This window comes from Gossypium hirsutum, chromosome A07 (genome assembly GCF_007990345.1).
Source record: "Gossypium hirsutum isolate 1008001.06 chromosome A07, Gossypium_hirsutum_v2.1, whole genome shotgun sequence".
Taxonomy (NCBI): domain Eukaryota; kingdom Viridiplantae; phylum Streptophyta; class Magnoliopsida; order Malvales; family Malvaceae; genus Gossypium; species Gossypium hirsutum.
The window spans coordinates 7,100,296-7,124,131 of NC_053430.1; the positions used below are offsets into that span (position 1 = coordinate 7,100,296).

The 23,836-nt window shown below is 30.8% G+C and overlaps 2 long non-coding RNA genes across 2 annotated transcripts; one reads left to right on the plus strand and one right to left on the minus strand.

Moving 5' to 3' along the window:
• Nucleotides 1-4,829: 4,829 nt before the first annotated feature.
• Nucleotides 4,830-5,507, minus strand: LOC107956561 (uncharacterized). Its single transcript, XR_001700158.2, has 2 exons — nucleotides 5,230-5,507; nucleotides 4,830-5,082 (listed from the first exon to the last, which is right to left on the minus strand). It is a non-coding gene; the product is annotated as an uncharacterized lncRNA (long non-coding RNA).
• A 2,876-nt stretch (nucleotides 5,508-8,383) lies between these two features.
• Nucleotides 8,384-10,693, plus strand: LOC107953567 (uncharacterized). The gene is made up of 2 exons (XR_001699249.2): nucleotides 8,384-8,944; nucleotides 9,230-10,693. It is a non-coding gene; the product is annotated as an uncharacterized lncRNA (long non-coding RNA).
• The last annotated feature ends 13,143 nt before the right edge of the window (nucleotides 10,694-23,836 follow it).

Below are 23,836 nucleotides of genomic sequence, written 5' to 3' on the forward strand. Positions count from 1 at the left end.
CACATTATTTGACTCAAATTTCCTCCTTCGTAATCTTTATTTCAATAATTATTTATATGTTTGTAGTTTGCCCATGTTGTTTTGTATATCATGAGTGTTTTGTTGTTTTTATCGTTTTATAAGTTATTACATTACATTTGCGATTGGTACTTGGTGTTGCTATCTTAATTTTATTTATCTAGGTTTGAAAACTTGTTGGAGTTCGTACTTTGATTTGTTTCTTTGGTTATATTTTTAGCTTTCATGATTTTGATTGTTAATGTTTGGATGTGAGCTTACTGCTATTTTATGCACGTTAAGTTTTTTTTTTATTTGTTTATTCATCTTTACACTATTTTTATTCATTAATAGAGTTCGCTATCCATGCATATCGTCTCATCTTTATAACTTCGCCTTTTACTTGCAATTGACTCGTTGGGATTTTAAACTTGTTAATCTAAAATAATTATTCCATTTTATTTCAAGTCAAATTAATACGTTTTGAGCTAGTTTCACAATTATTTAAAACGAAGGCGATATTCAATATTTGACAATTTGTGGAATCGTGCCCTAACGTGTTGGGTTGCAATTTCTCGTTCGCTCAAAGTAATCGAATGTCTCTTCGGAATTTCACTCGTATCTTCCAAGGTGAGGCAATGGTCAATGTTTGGAAATTCGAGGAATCGTGCCCTACTGTGCTGGGTATCGATTTTTCGTTGGACCAAATAGTTGGGCATCCTTTTGTTATTTTCGAATTGCAAATTTTCAAACGTCGAAACAAGAAGATTTTTGGCAATGGACTCGGGTTATTCAAATGTTATTAACAAGAACCATATTTCAAAAACATTTTTAATTTTAGACAAAAGGACAGTATTTAATCGATTTGGTACCAATTTTGGGCGTAATGAGGGTGCTAATCCTTCCTCATACGTAACCGACTCCCGAGCCTATTTTCTCATGTTTTCGTAGACCAAAATCATTGTTTTAGTAAACCAAAATGTTTTATTAAAACAACTCAAATTTCTAGGTGATCCGATCATACCTAAACAAGAAAAGATTGGTGGCGACTCCATTTTCGCTCTCCAAAAAGTCGATCCATCATTTTTAAATCGAAATAAAAAAATGATTTCGACAATTATTATTATTATTATTAATCTATATACTATTACTGTTTTCTTTTTTATTGTTATTAGTAGTAACTAGAGGTGATCATGGGCCGACCCGGGCCCAGACAAAATTTTAGGCCTGTATACTAGGCCCGGGTCCAGCCCGGCCCGAAATATGGGCCTAAAAATTTGTCCAAGCCCGGCCCAAAATAAAATTGCTAAGCCCGAGCCCGGCCCATATTAATTTTTTTCTTATTTCATTAAATAAAAAAATTAAAAATATAATAAATCAAATATATTTAAAAACATAAAAACAAATATTAAAACAAATAAAAATAATACTAAAACAATTCTTAAAACAATACACAAATTAACAATATAATAAAAAATGGTTATATTAAAAATTTAAAATGATTAAAAATAAAATAAAAAATATAATAATATATAATTCGGGCCGGGCCGGGCCGAGCCCGGGCCAAAAAACTCTTACCCGAGGCTAGGCCCGTTTTCTAAATGGGCCTCATTTTTTTGCCTAAGCCTATTTTTCGGGCCTATATTTTTACCCAAACCCTCCCATTTTTCGGGCTGGCCTTCGGGCCGAGCGGCCCAGCTCTAGTAGTAACGTAATAGTGTTTTTATTATTTTATTATTATTTTTACCTTTTTATATTACTATTATTATTAACCTACTATTATTATTTTTATTAATATAGTATTATTTTTTTATATATTGTTATTATTATTAGCACGTATATTATTATTATTAATGTGTCATTGTTATTTTTTATTTTATTATTACTTTTATTACTATTGTTTCTATTATTATTATTTTCATTACTTCCATTATTATTATCGTTATTTTCTATTATCATTAATATGTCGTTTGTTTATTATTATTATTATTATTATTTTTAACACTATTATCATCATTATATTTAATTTTTTTAAAATATTATTACCATTATATTATTATTATTATTACTATTTTTTTTATTATCCGTCCTATTTTTAAACTATTTCATTCAATATTTTGTTATACATGTGTTTATTTGCTCACTTCCTGTTTAAATTAAATTTTCATTCGAATTTTCTTTTTTATTCCATTTTTTTATCTCAATATTATTTTACTTATTATTATTTTTGTCTGGATTTTTCAAGTAAAGGCAATATTCGGTAATTGAAAATTCGAGAAATCGTGTCCTAACGTGCTGGGTTTCGGTTTTTCGTTTGATCTAAGTAACCGGTTATCCTTTTAAATTAAAATACATGAGTTTTAAATAAAATAAAGGCAATATCCCGTATTTAGAAATTCGAATAGTCGTGCCCTAACGTATTGGGTTTCGATTTTTTCATTTGATCTAAATATCCGAATATCCTTTTTAAAATTTAAATACATGAGTTTTAAATGAAATAGAAGGCAAGCTCATACTCGAGGGTCGAGGTGTTGTGTCCTAACGTACTGGATATAACGTTTTACCTTGAGATGAAACGGTCCTTGACATGCGTTTCAATTCGTCCAAATACCTTAAAAAAGCATTAACACTAAGAGAGATCGTATTTTAAACTCTTGTCAAATTTTCAATTTTCAACATTAAAACACTGAAAAATCAATTAGGTACCAAATTTGGGCGTGACGAGGGTGATAACCCTTCCTCGCATGTAATCGACTCCTGAACCCGTTTTTCGAATTTCGTAGACCCAAAATCATTGTTTTACTAAATTAAAATGTTTTATTAAAATGGTCAATCTTAAGGTGATCCGACCACACCTCGAAAAAAGATCGGTGGCGACTCTAAACTTTTGTTTTAAAAAGTCGATTCCCATTTTTCAAAAAATAGTTTCGACAAATATTATATTGATTTTTGATCCGATAATTTTAATGAATGATTAGTAATTAAGGTATAAGAACTAAATCGTAAAAAGTTAATTGCTATGGAATTTTATTTGGTTAAAGGACCAAATAAACTATTAGACCTATTTTTTTATATAGATAATTATGATTATTGATAATTAAACAAAGCTTAATTAGTTTAATCTTTAATTAATTAGTGTTAATTATGGTATATAAGTTAAAATAAAAAGAAAAGATGACATTGTCATCATATTTTCATCTTTTCCTCTCCTCTTTGATCGTCCATAGCTAAGGAAAGTTAGGGTTTGAGTTTTAAAGGTTTGATCTTCAAATTGGTAAGTGATTTTCAACATATTTCTTATAATTTTTATATTTTTAAGATCGCGATAACTCAATTCAACTAACTCGCACTTTATTGCTCAAAATTGTTTAAGATTTTAAAAGTTTCTATTGATGAATCTTAAAGCTTTTGAGTACTAAATTGTTAGATTTGAAGCTTAGATATGAAAAAAGACTAATTTGTAAACTGAAAATTGATTAGTTTTGAGTTTAGGGACTAAAATGTCACTATTTAGAAATTGTCGTGGAATTTCTATAATTATGAATTTTAGAGAGTTATAAATGGATGAAATTGCAAAATGGATTGAAAAACAAAGCTTAAATGTGATAGATATAGTTTCGGTTTTAGGGACTAAATTGAATAAAATGTGAAACTTTAGAGAAGTTGTGAAAGATAAAATTAAGTTTTCATATGCATAGAATTAAATGTTTTAAGATAATTGGAACTGAAATTTTGAAATGAATTATTATATAGATCAAGAATTAAATCAACCAGAAGATAAATGTGGAAAAAGAAAAATTGCGAAGTAGTCCCCTGAGTCGTACTTGTTGCTTTTTTGTTTAGATAAGTTCGTACGTGATTTCCCTTGTTAATACATATTATTGTTGTGTTAATTATTACTTGTGAGTTGAGTTGTTTTAAAATGGCCATTGTTCATATTGAAGGGACTAAATTACAAGGTACAGTATATGTGCCTAGAGTGAATAATTAGATGATATGGAATGAATATGGATTTTTATAATGATGAAAAGGATACGAGGATTGATTTAAGGCTCGTGTGAACTTAGTAAATGATTAAGATACGAATGACATGCCATTAGGGTCTAAATGGTAACAAGTACTAGTACCAATGGTTGAGATGCTACATGTGTTGTGGATTCTGCACAACTCGTGTGAGCAGCATCGTATAAAGTTCAAAGTTCTGATTCACAGCTCATGTGAGCTAGGGGTGAGCATTCGATCGAATCAAATCGAAAATTTTCAAGTTAATCAAGTTTTTGAATATTATTTTATCATCCTAACTTTATTTGAAATTTTCTCGAATCGAGTCGAGTGAGATGGAATTCGAATCGAATATATTTGTTCGAGTTAAATTTAAAAAAAAATGACTCGTTTTTTTATTTTTATGTAATTTTTAAAAAAAAATATTTTTCTTTAAAGTTTTTAAACATGAACCAATTACATAAGGATAAAAATCATAAGAGAATTTACTAATTACAACTTGAGCCAATAATACAAAATTAATTAACTAAGTTTTAAAAAAAATTCTTATAAATTAGTAAACCCCTAACTGCTGTAGGTTTTTTCTTCTTCAATCATTGAAGAAAAATTAGCTAATTCATAAGGATAAAAATCATACGAGAATTTACTAATTACAACTTGAACCAGTAATACAAAATTAATTAACTAAGTTTTAAAAAAAAATTCTTACAAATTAGTAAACCCCTAGGAAACAGTAATATCCTTATGAATTAATAATTTCTTAATTTAAATATTGTAAAACTCTAACGAGAAAATCATACGAGTTTCAAGAAATAAAGCTTCAATCAAACTGTAAAAATTGATGTGAGGTACTTTTACTTCTTTAGATAACACTTACTAACACATTACAACAGTTTTTTTTCCAGTAGATTCATCAACTAAATCCAGATAAAAAAAAATCATATGGGTCTGGGTTTTCCCTTTCCAGAAGTAAATCCAGATAAAAACCATTGAATCAAAACACAGTCTTCAAGATTTTGTTTTCCCTTTCTAAATGGTAAATCCCCACAAATTCAGTTTCTTTTTCCCTAAATGAATTGTAACCTTCTCCACAACAGTAAACAGGTAAATGGAGAAGGAAAATAGAGCGAGCCAAAAATCATTCAATGGAGCGAAAGCGAAACTGAAACAGATGCAAATAGAGCAAATATAATTCAATAATTCACAAATGTTTCAAGAGTCAAGACAAACCTTAAAGATGCAAAAAATTCGAGCTTAAAATGGAAGAGAACAAAGTGCCTCTGTCAGAAGGAACAACAGCTCGATTTGGAGGTAAGGACTAAGGATTTTGATTTGAAGCTTTGAATGAAATAGAAGAAGAAGAAGGAAGAACCGAAGAAGTGTTTATTTTAGGGTTTTTTTGAGAAAAATAGATTTTAAAATTTGATTTTCGTGGAAATGGTATGGACGTTGTTTGTAGAGAATAAGAAAATTGATTTGGGGTTTGGTTTGGACTTTGGAAGATGGAATTGGCTGGGGCATGACATGGGGGGATTTTGGGGAGGAATTGGGTTTTGGAAAATAAAGTTTTGGGCAGACGGGCTTGGGGTTGGGGTGGGGAAATGGGATAAAATAAAATATTTGGGCTTAGGGGTAATTGAGTTAAGTAATTAGTAAAAGCCTAAAATTAAAAAAATTTTAAAAAAATATAGTTTATATTCAGTTTATTTGAATTATTCGAGTTATTCGAATTCGAGAAAACTCGACTTGAACTCGAAATTCGAAAAAAAAATTAGAGTTGATTCGATTAATTCGATTAACTCGATTAACTCGATTCGAATAATTCGAAATTCGAATTTTTTAGATTTTTTTGAATCGAATCGAATTTTGCTCACCCCTAATGTGAGCAATATATTTCATAGCTCGTGTGAGCAATTTAAGTCTCGTGTATCCGAGGTTAATTTACTATAGTTCTTCGAGTGAAAATAGTAACTAAATGAAGTTGAATCGAATGGCAATGTCAAAGGTGAAACCAATGGTTATATGTATGAAATGCTAAGTTTATATAAAATTTTTAAAAATTTAATTTAGTAAAGGTAAAATTACAATTTTTCCCCTAAAAGTGATAAAAATGTGATTTAATCATTTGAAAATTATAAAGATATAGGCTATTAAAATGATGAAATTGCATTCTTACTATTGTAAAAATTACAATTTAATTTTGGCCCCCCTTAAAAATTTTTTTGGCTTCACCCTTGCTTATGTAATGTGATTTCATTTACTTATAATATTTAATGTCAAGGCAAGTTAAATCGATTTCTTTACAAACTTAATAAGCATCCAAAAATCCTTACCATTATTCTGCTTTTCTTTTTTGTAGATTGTTGGTTGTCGAACACATTGAGTGGATCACATCAAAGCTCACATTATCCACTATTCGATTTGGTAGAGTTTTGATCATTTTGTCTCGGTTAGATGTGGCATGTACTTAGGTGGTTGTATTGGTCCAACATGAATGGCTATATGTCTTGTACATAGGTGTAGTTGTGGATATGTTGGTTTTGATACTTGTCACTTTAGTCTTTATATGACTTTTGGTACTAATATGGTTGTAATGGTTATGAATGTGTATGTAGTTATTTTGGTATGCCTTAATTGTTTAGATGAATTGTAACACCCCCTAACCCTAAACTGTTGTCGAAATAGGGTTAGGGGGTGTTACAGTTGTTGGTATCAGAGTTGTTAGGTTTAGCCGATTCTCGGCCTAAATCGAGCTCGGAATTGAGTCTAGAAATACATGCCACTTTTGAGTTAAAATTGGGTCGAGATTTTTGGATGCTGAACTATTTGTTTGTTTCTATTTTATAGATTAAAGATGTTGTCGAAACCAGTTTTTGTTATGAAAACGGGGTCGACATTTATTTTGAAAAGGAAAGCGAAAGATGGGAGTCGCCACCAATCCTTTTTTATGAGGTGTGATCGGGTCACCTTTTGATTGATCATTTTAATAAAACGTTTTGGTTTACTAAAATAACAATTGTGGTATACGAAATTCGAGAAAACAGGTTCGGGAGTCAGTTACGTACGAAGAAAGATTAGCACATTCGTAACGCCCAAAATTGGTACCTTATTGATTAATTAATGTCTTAATATTGAAAGTTGAAAACCTAAAAAGAATTTAAAATACGATCCTCCTTTTTTATTAATGTTGATAAAAAAAACGATTGAATGAATTAAAACTAGCATCAAAGGCCCTCTCGTTTCGAGACAAAAAAAATATCCCGTAAGTTAGGACACGACATTTGAACCCTCTAAAGTAAGCTTGCCTCTTAATTGTTTTATTTAAAATTTGTGCTTTGATCTTTAGAAAGATATTCGGTTATTTAGATCCAACAAAAAAGATCGAAACCCCGTAAGTTAGGGTACGGTCTTCTTGAGTTTCTAAACGCGGAAATTTGCCTTTATTTTTCACTAAAAATCATGTATTTTGAAATTTAAAAGGATATTTTGCTATTTTGGTTTAACGAAAAAATCGAAACCCCGTGAGTTAGGGTACAATTTCTCGAATTCCCAAAATACGAAATGTTGCCTTATTATTAAATATCTTTGAGAAATAACGAGTGTAATAATCGGGCAAAACGTAATTTCTTATTTAAAACAATAATTTGGATAAAATTGTTGCGCTAAATAACCAAAATATAAATACGTTAACAAAATGATTCACGATATCACATAATATACTAGATTTTGACACTAATAAGGACAATCAAAAGAAAGAATAATAAGACAAAGTAACTAATGAGATGAATAATAACAACGACAATAATGATGATAATACAAAAAAAAAAGGTAATAAAGGTGATAATAATAATAGAATCTAAATCTTGGGGTAATGAATAAATAAATGAAAGGGGGTAATAAAATGAAAATGTGAGAGAGGTCCGATATAAACAACAAAATAAAAGAGATGTTAAGTGAACAAATGAAAATCAATAAAAGTTTAAGTAATTAGATAAAACAAAAGTTTGAAAACAGGCAAGTAAATAAGAAAAATATAAAATAAAATAAAACAAAAGGGGAATAATAATAATAATGACAAACAAAATGGGCAAATAGGTAAATTTTAGAAGTATGAAGATTCATGATTCAACAAATATTACTGTCAAAATATTGACCTTACTATCTTATTGCATAAACAAGTGAAATAATAAATGCATATTTAAAGGGTAATAAAATAATAGGCAAATGGAGTAAACATACTTATTTTAAGTTTAAACATTTTTTAAAGGTAAGAAACCAAGAATCTAATAATATTTTTTAAGTGAGCAGCAAAGAAATCGATCAATAAAAAACAAAACAGAATTGAAAGTTAATCGATGAAATCCGAAATTAAATGGACAACGAATTTAAGGGCTAAAATAGAGTTTAGGTGAGACTTAAGAGATAAAGTTTTAAAATAAGAAACTAATGAAACCAAAATAGAGGGCCAAAGCGACTTCCGCTAAAAAAAACTAGGGGGTAAGCATGAAATTATCCCTCCCTCACTCCCTAAGTGTGTTGTTTAACTAAGCTATAAGGCCAAAATTTCGAGAAAGAAAAAAAAAACCTTATGCCTGTTTTGTTTCAAAAAGCAAAAAGCAAAAAGCAAAAAGCAAAAAAAAAAACATTCTCTGTTTCTGGGCATAGTTCTTGGGTCTGGCCAAGGTCTGCCAGCCATCCACCTTCTTTAGCAACGGTGACCACCACCGGTGGTGGCTTGAAAGACACTCAAAGCCCGATCTAAACCCCTTTTTCAAATGGAAACAAATCTAAGACCGAAAAAAATGACCGAGCTCCTAAACTCTTTCAAAGGGAACAGCTTCTCGACTTTCAGCCTCCTCCGCTGTGGCTCTAACCGGATCCCCAAGGATCCGTCGGCCTTTGGACCGGAGAAGCGTACGCCGACTAAGTCGACACTGAGCAACAGGTAAAAACCTTATCTTTTTTTGTATTTGAATAATAGATTCAAAATAAAATAAGGAGTAAAAAATAAGAACAAAGGATGAACAAAATAAACCACCTTCAAGTGTATTTGATTTCTTTGTATTAAAATTTTGTCTCTCTATCTGTAAAAAAAAATACATTCATCCTTCGTGGCTTTTATAGCCGAAAGGAAAATAAGAAAAATATACATTTTGTTCTTTTTTGCTGTCATTTCTGTTATTTTTTTCTTGTCCCTTTTGTTGTTGTTTGCTGCTGTCTTTTTCTGCAGATACGAAGGTAGGGGTTAGCTGGGCGTACGGAGGCCGTACGTGGGAGCGCCGACGTGGAGGTGGAGTCGTGCCTGGGAGTGGCAGCAGCAGCTGGTAGGGCTCCTTTTACTGAACATTGGTTTAATTCGGGACTGGTATTTTAGTTGGGTCTGGTTTTAATAATATTGGGTCATATTTTGTTATTGGGTTATGGACTTTGGACTTGGACTTTATTATTTATTAGTTTGGTTTATTATTGTTTTGTATTTTGGTTTTGGTGTGGTCTCGAGCAAATTGACCCGTTTACAAGTGTCAGATGAAAAAATAGAAGATACAGATCAAGAAATGTATACTGGTGATGAAGAGTCGTATGGACTAGATGATACTGAGTTGGTAACACCTAGCATAAATATTGTAAGAAATCAACTACCTAGAGTTAACAGAAGAAATGATAGAGATGATTATGATATATTAAGAGTGATAGTTGATGCCTTACAAATAGTAGTGGGAACTATTCCTGCTATGACCTCTGCACTTGTTCAAAGACGGGCCCGATAAAAGAATTGAAGAATTATGGTGCCACAGAATTTATGGGTCTGAAAGGAGCCGATCCATCAACTGCTGAAAATTGGATGGAATCGACTAAGAGAATTTTACAACAACTGGAATGTACCCTTCGAGATTGTTTGATTTGTGTTGTATCGTTGCTACAAGGGGAAACTTATCTATGGTGGGAATCAGTGGTACCACATTTACCAGAAGATCAGATAACATGAGACCTATTTCAGAAGGAATTTCAAAAGAAATATGTTGGAGAGATGTATACTGAAGACAATAAGCAAGAGTTTTTAATGCTGCAGTAGAATGACATGTTAGTTATAGATTATGAGAGAGAGTTTTCAAGACTCAGCAAATATGCCTCCAAGTTTATTCCAACCGAAGCAGATAGTTGTAAAAGATTTTACGGGGATTGCGGGATGAAATCAAGGTACAGTTAGTATCTCATCGTATTACTGAGTTCGTAGATTTGATTGAGCAAGCCAAAATGGTAGATCAAGTGTTGGGTCTCGACAAAAAGACTAAAAGTGCCAGAGTAACTGGGAAACATGCGGGAACTACCAACTCAAATCCGCAGCCAAAAGGATCAAAAGAATCTCAATGAGGATGGAGATCTAGTTTTAGATCTGATAGAGGCGGTAGAAGCAGAGGGAGAGACAACAGTATCTATTAGCAGTGTGAGAGATCCTTCTCGGGAAATAGAAATTAAAGACTGTCAGTGTAACCCCCCTAACCCCAAGCCGTCACCGGAATAGGGCTACGAGGCATTACCGGACTTATACACTAACATTTATACAAAATCGAGTCATAAACTTTACATTTCAATGAATTCTTATCAAATTTCATCTTAAAGTCCTTAAAATTGGCCTACGGGGCCCTATATATGTTTTAGAAGTGATTCGAAACTAAACTGACAACTTTAGAAATTTTTGCTTGAAGATAGGGGCACATGCCCGTGTGGCCTGCCCATGGGCAGATTCTGACTTTTCCACACGGCCTGGGCACACGCCCATGTGATTTGGCCGTGTGAAAACATAATTTTTGACCATTTTAAAACTATTTTCACATACTAAACACACCCTATTCATGCCAAAAACATTTACTTGTATATCTTAATCAAATAACATTCTTTTTATCCATTTCTTGTACCTAAATACAATTATACACTAATAGAATCCAACCAATTAATTATTTCAAGCCAAAACATGTATATTTCATTTTCCAATCACAAAACATCACATTCAACATAGTTTGCATGCTTAATTATTCATATAATTACATTACTAAATCAAATCCTATACATGCCATATAAATCAAAAATTTGTTTAACAAAATCTACCGGAGTAAATCTGGATAGTGTGATCCTTGTTGTAGATCCGATCCTCCGTATGTATATAAGTCAATCTACAAAACAAATAACATACACAAGTAAGCTTATAGAAGCTTAGTAAGCTCATAGGCATAATTTCACAAATCTTACCAAATATTGTACACAATCATATATTTATTAGCTTATCTAATTCATCCTGCAAATCACAATTTCATAATAAACTCGTTTGAATAATTTCCATGTTACTATTCACGAACTTAATTCTTTTGGGCCCATTTCTTATTTATTTCCATTGTCAAATTAAGAATAATGGAATTGAGTACTTCATTATCACATTGCCATAGTAAACTATGAACTTTCACATTGTCACACATCATACATCGAAGCCATAGCCTTGCCATGGTCTTACACGGAACACATATCATATCGATGCCATATCCCAGATATGGTCTTATACGGAATCACATTATCACAACACACCGATGCCATACCGTAGCTATGGTCTTATACGGAAACACGAATCACATTGTACCTATGCCATAGCCCGAATATGGTCTTATACGGAATCATATATCACATCTTTTCCGTCAATTCATTATAGTCATAAAATGAAAGCACTCAAACCACTGTTCCAACTAATTTGTTCTTTTAGTTACACATTATTCATTAGTTAATACAATTTGATAATATTCATCTACAATAAAAAACTTTAACAATCATAATATTTTCATATCAAACATTGAACTTTGCCATATGAACTTACCTGGGCTAATTTGCAAAAGTCGTAGAAATTCAAGGACTATTCTTGAATTTTTTCCTTTCTACGATTCACTTCCTTTTCTTGATCTATAATTATAAAATCATTCCTTCATTAGCATCTATTTCAATTCCATTCTATTTCACAATTTATGCCCTTAATTTTAAAAATTACACAATTACCCCAAACTTTTCAATTTTTACAATTTAGTCCCTGCTCAATTCATTCATAAATTAAACTAATTCCTTTCAAATATAGTTTTATCTAAACCATACAAACTACTTCACAGCCTTTGACATTCCAAGATTCAACACAAAACTCTAATTCCAACAACTTTCACAATTAGGTCCTAAAATAAATTTCTATGCAAATCTCTTCATAAAATCATCATATAATGAAATTAAAACCTTAATTCCATGATAAATCATCATAAAATTTCAGCACTTACTCATGGTAACTTTCTAAAATATTCATAAAAGCAAAAACTAATGAATTAGATATTAGGACCTAACTGTGAAAGTCTCAAAATCACAAAAATTACAAGAAATAATCAAGAATTGAGCTTACATGTAATAAAATATGAAAGACCAGCTTAAAAGAAACCTTCAATGGTGTTTTTGCTGGAGAAGATGAAGAAAAATGAAGAAAACTCTAGATTTTACCTAATATATCATATTTTACAATTTAATTTTTACCCTATTTCCAATTTTGCCCCTTGTTCACACTTGATTTTTATTTTTCCTGCACACTCATGCCGTCCAGCCCAATAATATGTGTTTAATTGCCTATTTAGTCCACCTTTAATTATTACTAGAGCTATTTAATCATATTTCACAATTTTGTACTTAATTCAATTTAGTCATTTTTACCCAATTGACTACCGAAACCTTAAAATTTCTTAATGAAACTTTAATACTAACTTGCTAACACTCCATAAATATTTATAAAAATATTTATGGCTTATTTTATGATTTCGAGGTCTCGATACCTCGTTTTTATTTTATTTAATCTATAAATTTCTTTTAATTCATAATTTCACTAATTCGAAATCATTTCTAAAACCACACTTAACTTTTACTTACTAATATCTAAACTCACATGTCAAATTTAGTGATCTCAAATCACTATTCTGATATCACTGAAATTTGGGCCGTTACAGTCAGCATTGCGGAAAGAAACATAGGGGGAATGCTGGAAATTAACTAGAGGCTGCTTCAGATGTGGTTCTATCGATCATTTCATTAGAGACTGCCTAAAAACTGATAGTGCTGCACCAGTAACATCACAGAGATTAGTATCTACAGCTAGAGGCAGGGGATCTAGTAGAGGTGTTCGATTTCTAGAAGAGGTGGAGTTAAGAGAAGCAGTGACATTGTTACCCAGCAGTATGAAGCCAAAGTACCAGCCAGAGCTTATATGGTCAGAACTCGTGAAGAAGGCGTTGCTCATGATGTGGTAACATGTATATTTCTATTATATTCTTAGCCTGTTCATGTTTTAATTGATCCTGGATCTTTACGTTCCTATATTAATTCAAAATTAGTTGAGTCGGGGAAATTAAAATCTGAAATGTTTAGAGTGTCTATTGAGGTGTCGAGTTTGTTGGGACAAACAGTGTTAGTGAACCAAGTCTGTCCAATATGCCCGTTGATTATACAGAATAAAACTTTTCCGGTTGACTTGTTGATTATGCCATTTGGGGATTTTGATATAATACTAAGAATGGATTGGTTATCAGAACATGGAGTGATTTTGGGACTGCTATAAAAAGAGATTCAGCATTTAGACAGAGAGTGAAGATTGGGTTGAAGTAAATGGTATTCGTACTAGTGGGCCAGCACAAATTGTTTCAGCAATAAAGGCTAATAAATTACTTCAGCAGGGTTGTTTAGCATATTTGGCATTGTTATTAATTCAGATTCAGTTGGAAGCTAGTGCGGTAAAATTCAGACAGTTTGTGAGTTTCCTAATGTATTTCTTGAAGAATTATTGGGTTTACCACCAGATAGGGAAGTCGAGTTCGCTATTGAGGTTTATCCGAGCATAGCACAAATCTCTATACCTCCGTATCGAATCTCACCTACAGAGTTAAAAGTGCTGAAGATACAGTTGCAAGACTTATTAGATCGTGGTTTTATTCGACCGAGCATATCAATGTGGGGAGCTCTAGTGTTATTTGTTAAAAACAAAGATGGATCAGTGCGACTTTGTATCGATTATCGACAGTTGAATAAGATAACCATCAAGAATAAATATCCATTACCTCGCATTGACAATTTGTTTGATAAGTTGAGAGGAGCCTCTGTATTCTAGAAGATTGACTTAAGGTCAGGTTACTATTAGTTGAAGGTAAAAGAAAGTAATGTATCGAAAATAACTTTCCGTATGAGGTATGGCCACTATGAGTTCTTAGTAATGCTATTCAGGTTGACAAATGCTTCAGCTGCTTTTATGAATCTCATGAATCGTATCTTTCAACCGTATTTAGACCAGTTTGTAGTAGTTTTTATTGATGATATATTGGTTTATTCGAAGTCAGAGTTAGAGTATGATTAGCATCTCAAGATTGTACTACAGATATTGCGGGAAAAACAGTTGTATAGAAAGCTCATCAAATGTGAATTTTAGTTGTCAGAGGTTGTATTTCTGGGATATGTAGTTTCTGCAGATGGAATCTGAGTTGATCTAAAGAAGATTGAAGTAATTGTACAGTGGAAACCACCAAGAAACGTATTAGAGGTACATAGTTTTCTTAGTTTAGCTGAGTATTATAGAAGATTTGTACATGGATTTTCGAAGATAGCTTTGCTGATGACCAAGCTGCTACAAAAAAATGTACCGTTTGTGTTGGATTATCAGTGCCAAGAAAGTTTTGAAAAGTTAAAGCAAATGTTAACAGATGCACCAGTTCTAACATTACCAGAGTCGGGAAAAGATTTTGTAGTGTATAGTGATGCTTCTTTGAGTGGTTTGGGTTGTGTACTAATGCAGGATGAAAAAGTAATAGCCTATGTATCTCGTCAATTGAAGCCACACAAACGTAACTATCCAACTCATGATTTGGAACTAGCAGCTGTGATTTTTGCTCGAAGATTTGGAGACATTATTTGTATGGTGAGAAATGCTACATCTATACCAATCATAAAAGTTTGAAATATCTCCTCTCCCAAAAAAAATTGAACTTAAGACAAAGGTGGCGGATAAAGCTCCTAAAATATTATGATTGTGTTGTAGATTACCATTCGGGAAAAGCTAATGTTGTAGCTGATGCACTAAGTAGAAAAGCTGCAATTGAATTAAGAGCAATGTTTGCACAACTCAGTATCAGTGATGATAGGAGTCTTTTGGCCGAGTTGAGAGTAAAGCCGATAATATTTGATCAGATTAGATCAACACAGCTAGAAGAAAATAAGTTGATGAGGAAAAGAAAAATGGTACAGAAGGATTTAGTAGAAAATTTCAGTGTTGATGATCATGGTTGTTTGAGATTCCGAAATCGGATTTGTATTCCAGCTAATTCCGAGGTTAAAAAGTTAATTCTTCTAGAAGCTCACGATAGTCTATTTTCCTTACACCCCGGAGGTAAGAAAATGTATCGTGATTCACGAGAATTATATTGGTGGCCTGGAATGAAAAGGGACATAGTTGAGTATGTTAGTAAATGTTTGACATGTCAGCGGGTAAAAGCAGAACATCAGATTCCTACTGGACTACTTCAGCCTATTAGTATTCCTGAGTGGAAATAAAATCATATCACGATGGATTTCATTACGGGATTACCACTGTTAGCAAGCAAAAAGAATGCCATTTGAGTGATAGTTGATAAACTTACCAAGTCAACACACTTCATAGCTGTCAGAACCGATTGATCATTGCAAAAACTAGCTGAAATATATATTCAGAAAATTGTGAGATTACATGGTATTCCAATATTGATAATTTCAGATCGTGATCCTCGGTTTACATCGAGATTTTAGAGGCAATTACATGATTCGTTGGGTACACGACTTAGTTTTAGTACTGCATTTCATCCGCAAACTGACGGGCAGTCAGAGTGAGTAATTCAAATATTAGAGGATATGCTTCGGGCTTGTATCATCAATTTTGAATCAGGTTGGGAATGCTATTTACCATTAGCTAAATTTGTTTACAATAATAGTTTCCAGTCAAGTATTCAAATGGCCCCGTATGAAGCATTATATGGTCGAAAGTGTAGATCACCAGTGTGTTAGACAGAATTGAATGAAAGAAAAGTGATTGGACCGGAATTAATTTAAGAAACGGAAGAGATAGTTAAGAAGATCCAGGAAATATTAAAGGCAGCCTTCGATAGACAGAAATCTTATGCCGATTTGAAGCGTCGAGACATTGAGTATTCAGCGGAGACAAATTATTTCTTAAATTCTCTCCTTAGAAAAAATATTGAGATCCGGCCGAAAAGGAAAATTAAGCCCTCGTTACATTGGGCCGTACGAGGTTATAGAAAGAATCAGACCAGTCACTTATCGGTTAGCTTTACCTCTAGAACTACAGATAATTCATGATGTTTTTCATGTTTCTATACTTCGAAGATATAGATCGGATCCTTCTCATATAATTTCTACTGAAGATATTAAAGTTCAACCTAATTTGTCCTATGAGAAAGAGCTGGTTCAAATTTTAGCACGAAAGGTAAAGGAATTAAGAAATAAACGAGTTCCCTTAGTAAAATTTTTATAGAGGAGTCATAGTGTAGAAGAAGCGACGGAAGAAACGATGAAAGCACAATATCCTCATCTTTTCTCAGGTAAATTTCGAGGACAAAATTTATTAAGGGGGAGAAATATAATGACCCGAAATTCAGGCACTGGAAAAGTGAGTTATAGGGCCTCCGTCTTAGTAAATCGAGTCATAAATAATTATTATAAATAATTATGAGTTTAGTCGAGTGCTTAATTAGGATTTAATTAAGTGAATTTAGCCTAATTTAATGTAAATAGTAAAAATGACTAAATTGAAATTTAAGAAGAAATTGAATAGAAACTTAAGTATTTAATATGAATTAATGTTGTATTAATCAGTGCAAATTATTATTATTTTCGTAGCTAACAAAGAACCCAAGGCATTGGCATCGAAGGGAAAGGAGAAAGCTATCGAGGACTAAATAGGAGATTTACGGTTTGTATTACTATAATTCAAATTTAGTTATTATTTATTTTTGAATTTAAATTTATGTGTATGGTAAGTGAAATATAAAGTAAGTATTATTATTAAGTTGAAAGAAATTCAATTGAATGATGAATATATGTGTGGAATTGAATTGAATATTGACTTGAAAATGGAAAAGTGAATTTTGAATTGAATTGTGATTGAAAGTGAAAAAGTGCAATTGAATTGAAATGTGAATTTGGAGACCCTATTAACTAGTAGGGCTGAGTCGGATATAGTTGTCATGCCATAGGATTAGAAGTGTTGAGGGATACTTTGACCTCGAGTCGATGAGACACTGGGTGTCACTATTTTACTTCGGATAGATTCGATGAGGTATTGGGTACCATTTTACTTCGGCTAGGCCGATGAGACACTGGGTATCACTTTATTGCTTCGAACTATCTGATGAGGCACTAGCATTCTGGTGTATTGGTTGGATCCGTGTATCTGCCAAGGTCTAAATCTTGTTAATAAGAATAAATAACGTGAAAAAGAAAAATTGAATAGAAATGAAAAATTGATGTATATAAGTGATATGTGATGAAATTGAGAAATGAGAATGAAATGGATAAATCAAATGTTTCAAAGGTTATTAGTACCTAATTGTTATGATATTTGGTTGTTATTTGGTTAAATTGAATTGTTATTGATATGGAATGAAAGTAGCGTATAAATTAATGTAATATGTGTTCATGTATTATATGATTGATTATGTGAAAATTTATTTGGTTATTTATAATTTGAATTATAGTAATACCACTGAGTATAAAATACTCAACGTACGGTTGTTTCCATGCGCAGATCAGTAGGTGTTCAGAGTCTCGGTTCAGCATCTAGGCGATCCTGACTCCAGCGCAAAACTCGGTGATGTATTCTTCTTTTGGTAAAAGTGGCATGTATATAAGTGTTATTTTAATCACTTTAAAATGCTATATAATTTTTGTTGTAAAGAATGGTATTTGGTATTTTGGTGTTTAAACTAATGAAATGGTATGAAAAGTTACATGATATGCATGGTATAATTGGTGTTAAATTTAGAATGGATGAATGAAATTCTAATCTAATTTTTAATGGTAACATAAATGTTCATAGAGCAAATTATCAAATTATTGTTATAGGTAAAATTATCAAATTATTGTTATAGATATGATTTTAATACAGTTAAACATGAAATTGCATTGGTTGAAATATTGGTTTTGGATTGGTCCTGGTTTGAAATTGCATGGAAGGTTAGATATTTATAAAGGGGTTATGTTGAGTTTTTTTTTAAATAAAAAAAAGAGCCCATTAGCAAAACTTTTATATGAATTTATGATTATATTATAATATGTTCGATAATTATTTGAATATTAATCGTAAATTGTCTGATTGTCCGGTAATGCCTCGTAACCCTATTTCGACGATGGTTTAGGGTTAGGGGGTGTTACATGAATGGCAACTTTGAATGTAGATTCTATGTTGCTTCTAAGTGCATTTTGAAAATGATTTGTGATGTGGAAATGGTATGATGATTAGGTATGACGTTATTGTAGCATTTATGTCAAACTTGGCATGTTGTTTGGTTTTAGAAATGTGGCTACTTGTATGTGTTTGGAATTGGTGTTTGATGGCATATAGTTAGTTATAATTAAGTTTTGGTAAGTGTTGATTTAACCATTTTGAATTGGGTAAGTTGTGGTGCCTTGAACGGCATATTAGTTTAATTTTTAGAGAATGATCTGTGTTAGCGTGGTTTTGAAGCCTTTTGAATAGGTCATATGTGGTTAAATGTTTATTGGGATTGCTAATTATGGTTAGTTTTGAAAACAAACCTCAAGTGACCTATTTTTGTACCACACGACCATGTGTCACACACGGACTAGTGACACGACCGTGTATCCATTGGTAAATATGAAGTATTAGAATCACACAGCTCCCAATTGTCACATAGGCTGGTTATACACCTGTATGACTACTGTAGATTTGGTTATTTAGTTTTTCACATTGTAATGACTCGATAGTCGGGTAATTGGAAAGTGTATTTTTGGGTCTCCATTTTCATAAAACGAAATCGTAAATATTTATTAAAAAAATATTTATGAAATTAGTTGTGTAGTTAATTAGGTTTTGATTAGGTGAATTTGTTTAAATCAAGAGTAATTCGGTATAAGGACTAGATTACATATCGGTTAAAATTTGAATTATAGAATAGAAAAAAATAGTTAAGGGACTAAATTAGTAAATGAACCATATATATAACACTTGTATAGTAAAAAAGTAAATACAAGTGTATGGTAATTGTAAAATACATGTGTAAAAATATTATACATATACTTGTAATAATTATATACATTTACTTATTATTTAAGAAATTAATATAATATTATATTATTATAATAAAATAAAATATAAAGGAAAAAAACAAAAAGAATAAAAAAGAAACAGAATAGCAAACGGGGGAGAAAGGAAAGAAAAAGGAAAAGGAAAAGAAAGAAAGAAAATTTGGGATTTCAAGGTTCAAAGTTTGATTAGTAAGCCAATTTAGTCCATTTTCTTGTAATTTTTGAGTTTTTAGAATCCTAGAACAAAATACTACTTGATTTATGTTGAAATTTTGAAAGTTAATGGATTTTTAGATGTTGTTCATGTTGAATAAATTGAAATATTAGAGTTTGAATTGATAGAATTTCAAGTTAGAAATGAGAAAAGGATTGAATAGTAAAATAGATTATAGGTTTTTAATTAATAGGGACTAAATTGAGAGAATTTTGAAATTAGGGTTTATGGTAAATTTTGAAAGTTGAAATTAGTCTAAAGTGGAATTTGAATGAAAATACGAAATTAGTTTCAAATAAAATAAAGTTAGTTTTGATAATAGATTAAATTGAAATGTGAGCTAAGGTAAGAAATGATGAAATTATTATATCATACATGTTTATTTTTATTAAATAGTATACGAAAGTCATTTGATTGGGTTTTTTTTTCTAACATATAAACGTTATATGTTTTATATGAAATTGAAGAGAAAGAAAAGAAAGGAGAAGACTTAATTGAAGAAAAAGGAAAAGAAAAGGCTAAGGAGTGAAGGAAGACATTATCTCAACCTTTTTGTTGTAAGTACTACAAGATTTTTAAATTATTTTTATTTAAATTCTTATATTGTAGTATAGAAATACTTAGAAATAAAAATGTAAAATATATATTTAAATTTGTAAATTTGTAAATATATATTATGGAATTATGAAATTTGTAAAGAAAATTATAGATGGAGAATATAAGATGGTATATTGTTCGAAGAATAAGTAATAATGTTGTGACAAAAAGTATATATGTGAAAAACGTGTGATATTTGTGAAAAACGTGTGATATTTGTGAATTGTGAAATGTGCACTAAATTGTAAAGATGGAGAAATAAGAAATCTTTTTCAAAATATTAATGTAAAGTATTTAAATGTATGAAATTTAGTTTTAATGCCCAAATAGACGGAATTTAGAACTACTAGGAGATTAGTGCTCTCTGATTATTAGCACGTTAGTGCTCTCCGATTAGTGTTCTCTATTTAGCACATCTATGCTCTATGTTCATTAGTGCATAATAATGCACCTCTGTATTTGTTCTGTATATTCGGTGTGTACTATAAAATCTACTTTGGGCCAGGAATATGAGTTGTGAATAAAAGCGAATCATTAATGTGTTAAGGTAAGTTTTATAACTTACAAAAAGATAAATTAAATTTTATTAATATAAGGCATAGCTAAAGAAACTTATATGTGTGTAAATATGTATTAATGGAATAGGTTTAAAATATTTTATTAGGATTTATTTACCTATTTATTATTGTAGTGCTTACTAGGCCTTCACCGGCTTAACGCGTTTAATTTTAACGCGTAGGTACAATTAGACTTGAAGAGGTAGAGTCGGGTTAGAAGATCTCTCATCTCATCACATCTTCAAGAGCTTCAAAAGTAGGTACCATATTTTGAATTAAAATGACATGTACATAGGTAGTCCAAATGTGTTCCCATGTTTTAGGGACTAAAATGTAAACTCTTGAAATTCTATCTATTTTGAGTTACTTGAAGTATTTTGGTATATATGAAATGAATTAATGAAACTATAAGTATATTTGCAAATATGGTTGGTAAGTTAAAATACTATGTACAAATGTTTTAATTAAACAGTATCTAGCCATAGCCGTTTTGGCACCAAATGTAATAGTCTTATATCGGGTTTGTATAATTGGACCAGGTATAGGGTTGTTACACACATGGTCTCAGTTAGTTACACAACCCAACCACACGATCGTGTGACATTTGATGAATTTTTACAAGTTGACCCACATGGCCACAATGAGTTACATATCCTAGACACACAGCCGTGTGACTCCAGTTCTACACAGTTACAGTTTGTTACGCAACTTGGGCACATGGCCGTGTGACCCCTGTTTTGTAAAAGTATCATTATCTTTTGAAAATGTTGTATTTTGATCCCTGTTCATTCCTGGGTCTATCTTAGAGCTTATGTAAGCTAGTTTAAGACTCGTAAAAAGGTTTAAAATAGTGTTGAATGCTTGGTATGATCGAAGTTAATGTAATTTGACTATTAATTGTTTGTAATTGTTTTTTTTTTTGTATTGTAGCATTCTGTAACTTGATCTCGACGATGGGGACAAGCGAGGGGTGTTACATTTAAGCATATGAAAAGATAATTTGTTTAAAACTTATGGCTAGCATCTACCCCCTTAATGGGCCCACCGAATGCGAATGATTAGTTACTGGGTTCGGTCCAATAGATACCTTGGGAAACTAAAAAAAGAAAAGGTAATTTGTTTGTTTATTCATATTTACTTTATATAATTATAAAACATGTTTTATATATATTTTATAATGTACCAAAAATTTTTGAGTCATTTACAAGTTTTTTAAAGTGTTAAAAATGTTTTTAAAACAATTTAAATGCTACATATCGATACTAGGTGTAACACCCTTAAAGTTGATATATTAAAAAAGTGGTATTAAATTGAAATAGTGTATAATTGATTTACTGGTAAAATGAGAAGAAGATATAAAGATGATAAAAGAAAAGGGGTAAGTGATGCCAAAGTGAATTTCAAATTAAGAAGAATGTTTTAAGGAAAGGATTAGATTGTAATAATGTCAAAATTTTTTAGACACGAGTATAGTTATTCAAAATTTAATGGGTTAAAGTGTAAATATGAGAAAAGTTAAAGAATTAAAAGTAAATAGCCCAATTTATTAATATATGAAATTGCGATGTAGGGGCCAAATTGAATAAGTGAAAGAAATACGAGGGACTAAATTGTAATTTTATCAAAAGTGATTAGTGACTCAATAATTAAATTTTGAAGAAATGTGAAGGGTAAAATGACTCAAATTAGGTAATTATATGGTATAATTATTAAGGATGAAAGGTGTTCAACTGTGATTGGTTGATTATTTTATTATTTTGTAGTATATTTTAATATTTTAATTAAATAATTAAATGAGATATTTTTGAAGAAAAGTGTAGAAATTCCCTCATCTTCCATGCATGTCACGTTAATTATAAATAGATGTAGAGGTGTTTTCATTTCTTTAAAATTTGATCATTTACCATGAAATCCTACTTTTTCTCCTAAATTCCTTAAAAATTTCCATAGCCATCCAAAAGGAGAAGTGAAGTAGAGACATTAGAGGGTTAGAATATCATATTGGAAGAAAGAAATTCGAGTGGAAGTGAAGAAAGTGGTGGAAAAAGCGAGGAAATTAAAGAGATAAGGTAAGTATTTCAAGAATTTTACTTTTATTTAATTTTAATCAAGTATAGAGTATGCTAAAATAGTTGAATTAATTGTGAATGTGCAAATATTATGTATGAAAATTAAATTGGTATATTGAAGTAGTAGAAAAATGGACTAAATTGTAAAGCAAACAAAATAGGTTATGTGAAATTGAATGTTGAAAAGAGAATACAAATGAAGTGTGATGAAATTGTGATGACATAAAAAGTGAATGTGTGGGAAAATTTCAAGTTACATTAAATTTTTTATAATAGAGATTAAATTGTAAAGTGTGCATAAATTTATGTGTGAAATAAAGTATTGTGTTAGGAAGTTTAAATGAAATGTTGAGTGTTAGTGAATTAATTAAAAAGTGATGTTAAGGTGAAATTATAGTAAATAATGAATTTTCATGATCTTGGAGATTAAATTGTAAACTTGTGAAATTTATAATTGAAATAAGAGAAGTTATGATAAAACTATTTGCTGATGATAAGTGACTTCTAAGGATTAAATTGGACAATAATTTAAAAGTACAATAATTATGTATGTCTAAATGAAAGTTAATACAAAAACCATGAAAGAGTAAAAATTAACATTAAAACAATTATGGATAGTAGCAGTGGTTCAACTTTGAAAATTCACCAAAAATTTTAAGAATCGAGTTAGAGGTTGAATAAAATATTAAATTAAATATTACCGAGCCTAGTTTTTCATAGTATAAAATTTGTAAGCAATGAAATTGTAGATTAATAGATGTAATAAATTTTGTGAGACAATATCAGAATGATTTTAGGTTCCCTTGTTATAATTTTGAAAAATTATTATAAATTGTAAAAAAAATATTTAGGATATGAAATTTATATGAATAAAATATTAATGAATATATTTTCAAGAAAAACAAACGGAAACGTAATATGAGACTTGTACCGAAAGATATTTAATTTTTAGTGAATAAGGGATAGAGCTGCCTAGCAGTAGAACAGGGAAATATTTAAAGAAAAAATTGTATTAATTGAATTAAGTAGAAATT